We start from the raw sequence: 4,463 nt of genomic DNA, 5'->3' as shown, positions 1-4,463 counted from the left end.
CTTTGTCATCATAACTTCATAATTTCAGTTCCGTATGGGACATATGAACTAACAAAATGAAATGCTTTTATTACTATGACCAGACAAAATCTTTTTAACATATAGTACACAGTTCAAATCAGCAAAAAGTGTAACTGTATAATTAAGGTAAATGTTGACGAAAATTAGGCATGTAACACGAATACTGAAATGTCCTAGATTTCCAAGTGTACCTGTAATCACTATATTCTGTACTTTGTAGTGCAAGAAAGATATTTGCATTCTTCCCCCCCTTCCTCAACACAGCAAAATATAATAGAAAGACATCCTAGCAGAATAAAGACAAAATTCAGAAAATTAGGTTCTAAAGTAATAAGAATGCTTACGATCAATTGGCACATTGTGTTCGTTCTAGGAAGTATTAAAACAAGAATTAACAGAGTAACAATTTTATTGCTCTTATGTTGCAGAGTATCCACAAACATTACTGTTTGAAACATAGGGCCACTGCATACTCCATTAGATCACACCCATCCTGTGATTAAACTGTTTTCTTACAGTGAAAAATTCAAGTTGACATAGCTATTGAGGGAAACATTTTGTCACACTTAAAGCCATCTGTCAAATACGTCTCAGAACATTTTTTTTTTCATTAATTTCACACAAATCACCTGTTTTTAATGCAAGTGCATATTTTGTAACACCAAACATCTTAATATAAGCTTGTATAATAAACAATTATAATTTTGTTACAATATCTACACAGGACATAAAGAGTTAATTTTACTTCAATGTGATTCATCTTTTGAAGTTCATCATTACACAACAACAAATCTATGGACAAAATAGTTCTAAAAAATCTGCCAAAATGTCACACCCATCTGCATAGAATGTCCCATTACATAATATTTTCCAATTTTAGCACTATACATGATTAAACAATATGAGTTTATTTAAATTCTGCCTTATACTTGATTTGTTGTTTAAAATTTTCTCAGCTGATTTTTTTCCATATGTTTTTAAGCGTATGCAGGAGTATAGGGATGCAATCTTACAAACAAGTTGAGCCTCATGTAAGTTCCTCAATCCTAATTTCACAATGGTAATCATGACCAAGAGCAGGAAATGGGTAATCTACAAATTTATTTTTAACACAATGCAAAGTCTTGGCCTGTACATATTTCTGTCGCATATCCCGAGCAATCAGAAACATCTGAAACAATTTCTGAGTATTTTACAACAGAGTACACACAGTCACTTGTTTTAACCAGTTTTCCCCGGTTAACAAAATTTACAAATGCATTTTTATTGGCCATATTGGGAAAAGCATAGAGAGAATCACATTCTAATGCAGATTTAACTACTGGTGGCTTCAGTATGTGAAGACAGTCTTTGCATGAGATCTGCCTTGAAAGGCGCAATGACACATACCCTGCAATATAATACAGTATGTTTTGCTTGTAAAATGAGGACTTAATCATCAACTTATCATCAAGAGGTGCACACCACTTCTCTACTTCATTTTCTGCAGCACTTTCATCACTTTTTACTACATGCTTTCTTGCATAAAACTCATAAACAGGTGGCAAACAACACACATTAAAATTTGAGCAATTCCCATTCATTGCAGTGACCTGTTACCCAACTTTCTCATGGCACATTTGAACTGGTATGCATTTGTATTGTTCCAAACACCTCTGGATCGAATGCAGGGAAAAAAAAGCTCTAAGCGGTCTTGTGATAGTTTATATGTTAGAAAATACTTCAGAGGAGATTCAACACAAAGCATACTTGCCAGAGCTATGTGCCTGACTGATTGCATATTGAAAATTATCCCAAAAGCAAAAGTATTTCTTGCATGGAGCAGTGACGGAACACCAATGATTTTTAAGCTTTTGATATAATTTTCAGTGTGTGTGAAAATAGCAAGCCAATAAGATTTGTTGTCATCCCTCAGGGGGCTCTTATACCCTTTACCTAATGGATTTCTGGAGTTCAGAATATCAAAAATCCTATCAATATTATACAAGAATTCTACTGTTGCTTCACTTCCTTTAAAATTTGAATCACCAACCCTCCTCAAAAACTTTATACTATCTGCCACACTAGAACTCAAAAGTCTGTGGAGCTAATGAAACAGTCATTTTTCTATTTACATAACTTATATGTTGTCCTGATAGTTTGTTGGCAAATGTCATACCTTCTTGTTGTACCTTGTTCAATTGCTGAATGAAATGCCAGTTGGAGAGTCAATAGCAGATACTTCTGCTAGAGCATTTCTGGCAAACTTAATCATATGACACATGTCCAAGATACAATAAACATTGTATTTTTTCCACAGGATGAGGAAAGTAGCTTTTAAAATCACCCTTGGAAAAATTTAAAGTACAGCCAAGTGAACGTAAAGTGCTTATATTTACCTTGCAGCCATCACATGTAATACACCAAACCCTAATGCCAGAACTATGCAGCCTCTCTAAAGCAGATTTTATCAATGTGGCCTGATTATTTGCCTGTACACTGTTGATAAAGAAATATGCAATTGGGCATTTAAATTTGCCTTTAATAGATACAAGCATGAAAACCAGAGCCTAAGATGCCTCTATTACTTCTTTTGACTGAGGCACTTCCCTACCAAAGTCTAAAAAACCTGTGTATTGCTTAGTTCCTTGGTCCCAAAGTACTTGCTTCCCAATTGCCATACTGTCTACAATTAGACATGAATCGCGGAACTGCTCCCTTACAATTGGGTTCAAATCAATGTACTTAAAAACATCTTTTAAGAAGCCAGGTTCACAGTCTATACTTGCCACCCATTTGGAAATTAATGATTTATGGGGCAGAGGCATTAATTTTTGCAGGTATTCATATGCTTCTGGTGAATAAAAGTTCACAGTCATCGCAAACATTTTCACATTTGTTGTGTATCTATTACCCTTTGACTAGAGAGAGTTGTTCACTAAATTGCACACTAATTCCACTTGTGTTCCTTTCTGATGATTAAGGAAGTTATGTAACTTCTCACGAAGATGCCCCTTCTCCTTCAATGAACTTATGATGTCATCCTTGGAAAACACTTTCTTCTCTCTTCTTCGAAGTTTTTCACGGGCGCACTTCAGTTTACGTTTTAATTCATGCACACTGTCTGAGAAAAAATTGCAAGTTTCGGTCGCCTTGTCTTCCATTTCTACTTTCGACTGTATACCACAATCAATTACTTAAGAACCAACTGCACTCTGAAATAAACAAATAATTTCGTTATATATGATTGAAATAACTCAAGGCTTGATGAAAAAATATTATAAGAAAACTTTGGGGATGTGAAAACATCCTTATACTAACGTTTTCGACACAATTCGCAGCTTCTACATTGGATAAATGGGACATGCTTTCCACAGAAGAATTCTCATTGACAACATTCTCCACGCAATCAGTAGCTTCTGCAGTGGGCAAATCGAGCACGGATTCCAGGACAGAACGCTAAAAACAAAAATATGGACCTGTATTACAACACTGCTTAGACCTATGTAGCCCATTTGTGTCCGTACGAAATAAATTCACTAAAGTCAAAAAGTATACACGTAGCAAGGAAATTCATTAGCTACCTCAAATGGAGAAGCATCGTTGTCACTCAAAATCCTAACAACATGTCGTCGTGGCTGTTTATTTGGTGGCATCAAATGTGCCGGAAAGTCAAAAACTGATGGCACTGCTTCGGGTCTGAAACGTTTCTTCCATGTTCCAGGGCTCACTACGTAATCACCTTGCCGGAAAAGGTTTCCGCAAAGAAAACTGCAAGACGTAGGATTAAAATCTTTCCACTTCATTGAAGTAATCCACTTCTTTAGCGGCTCTGCGTACTTCAGAGGAAAGCTGTTCAAAAACATCGAATTAGCAAACGCACTAAGTCTGTATTGTTATCATATTGTATCGGTAGTCCTATTACCTGTGAAATGGTAAGTCACTTTCCTTACTCCATCGTTTCGTACAGTTGAAAGCGGAACAAAAAATCACCATTTCGATAATCTTTAATTCCTTATACACCGTACAGACCGAGAGAAACTTCTTGGCAAATTCGAATAGGGCGGGCAATACAGACGACAGTAATCAGCTGGTAGAGCCATCTATCGGTAGGTCCGGTAGTTGAGCATCCCTCATTTCGCTAGCTTTAGACGCCTGTCGCTCCACGCGACAGAGTTAACACTCCCAAAGATCCTACACACTTTGATTCTTCACACGACCTATCGATGTAATCGTTCGATAGCACAGTTTTCCCTAGGCCAGACTCAGCGTATAAATACAAATAATATTCACAAAACAAACAAACATAAATGCATAAATATATATATACAAACAGTAAAACAATTACAATATATAAAGACACAGAAATGTTATATCTTCAGGTAACAAAAAAAGGAAAAAATTTGCAGTGCAATAGATGGAAATGTATGGAAGTGAAACATGGACGATAAATAGTTTGGACA

At 35.9% G+C, this 4,463-nt stretch overlaps 1 long non-coding RNA gene across 1 annotated transcript; it reads right to left on the bottom strand.

Annotated features, from left to right (window-relative positions):
• Nucleotides 1-313: 313 nt before the first annotated feature.
• LOC126092268 (uncharacterized) lies at nucleotides 314-3,769 on the bottom strand. The gene is made up of 3 exons (XR_007521319.1): nucleotides 3,585-3,769; nucleotides 3,322-3,459; nucleotides 314-3,215 (listed from the first exon to the last, which is right to left on the bottom strand). It is a non-coding gene; the product is annotated as an uncharacterized LOC126092268 (long non-coding RNA).
• Between the last annotated feature and the right edge of the window lie 694 nt (nucleotides 3,770-4,463).

The sequence above is a fragment of the Schistocerca cancellata genome, chromosome 7 (genome assembly GCF_023864275.1).
Source record: "Schistocerca cancellata isolate TAMUIC-IGC-003103 chromosome 7, iqSchCanc2.1, whole genome shotgun sequence".
Classification (NCBI taxonomy): domain Eukaryota; kingdom Metazoa; phylum Arthropoda; class Insecta; order Orthoptera; family Acrididae; genus Schistocerca; species Schistocerca cancellata.
The sequence above is the reverse complement of the archived record's forward strand: the minus strand, read 5'-3'. Positions and strand labels throughout refer to the sequence as shown.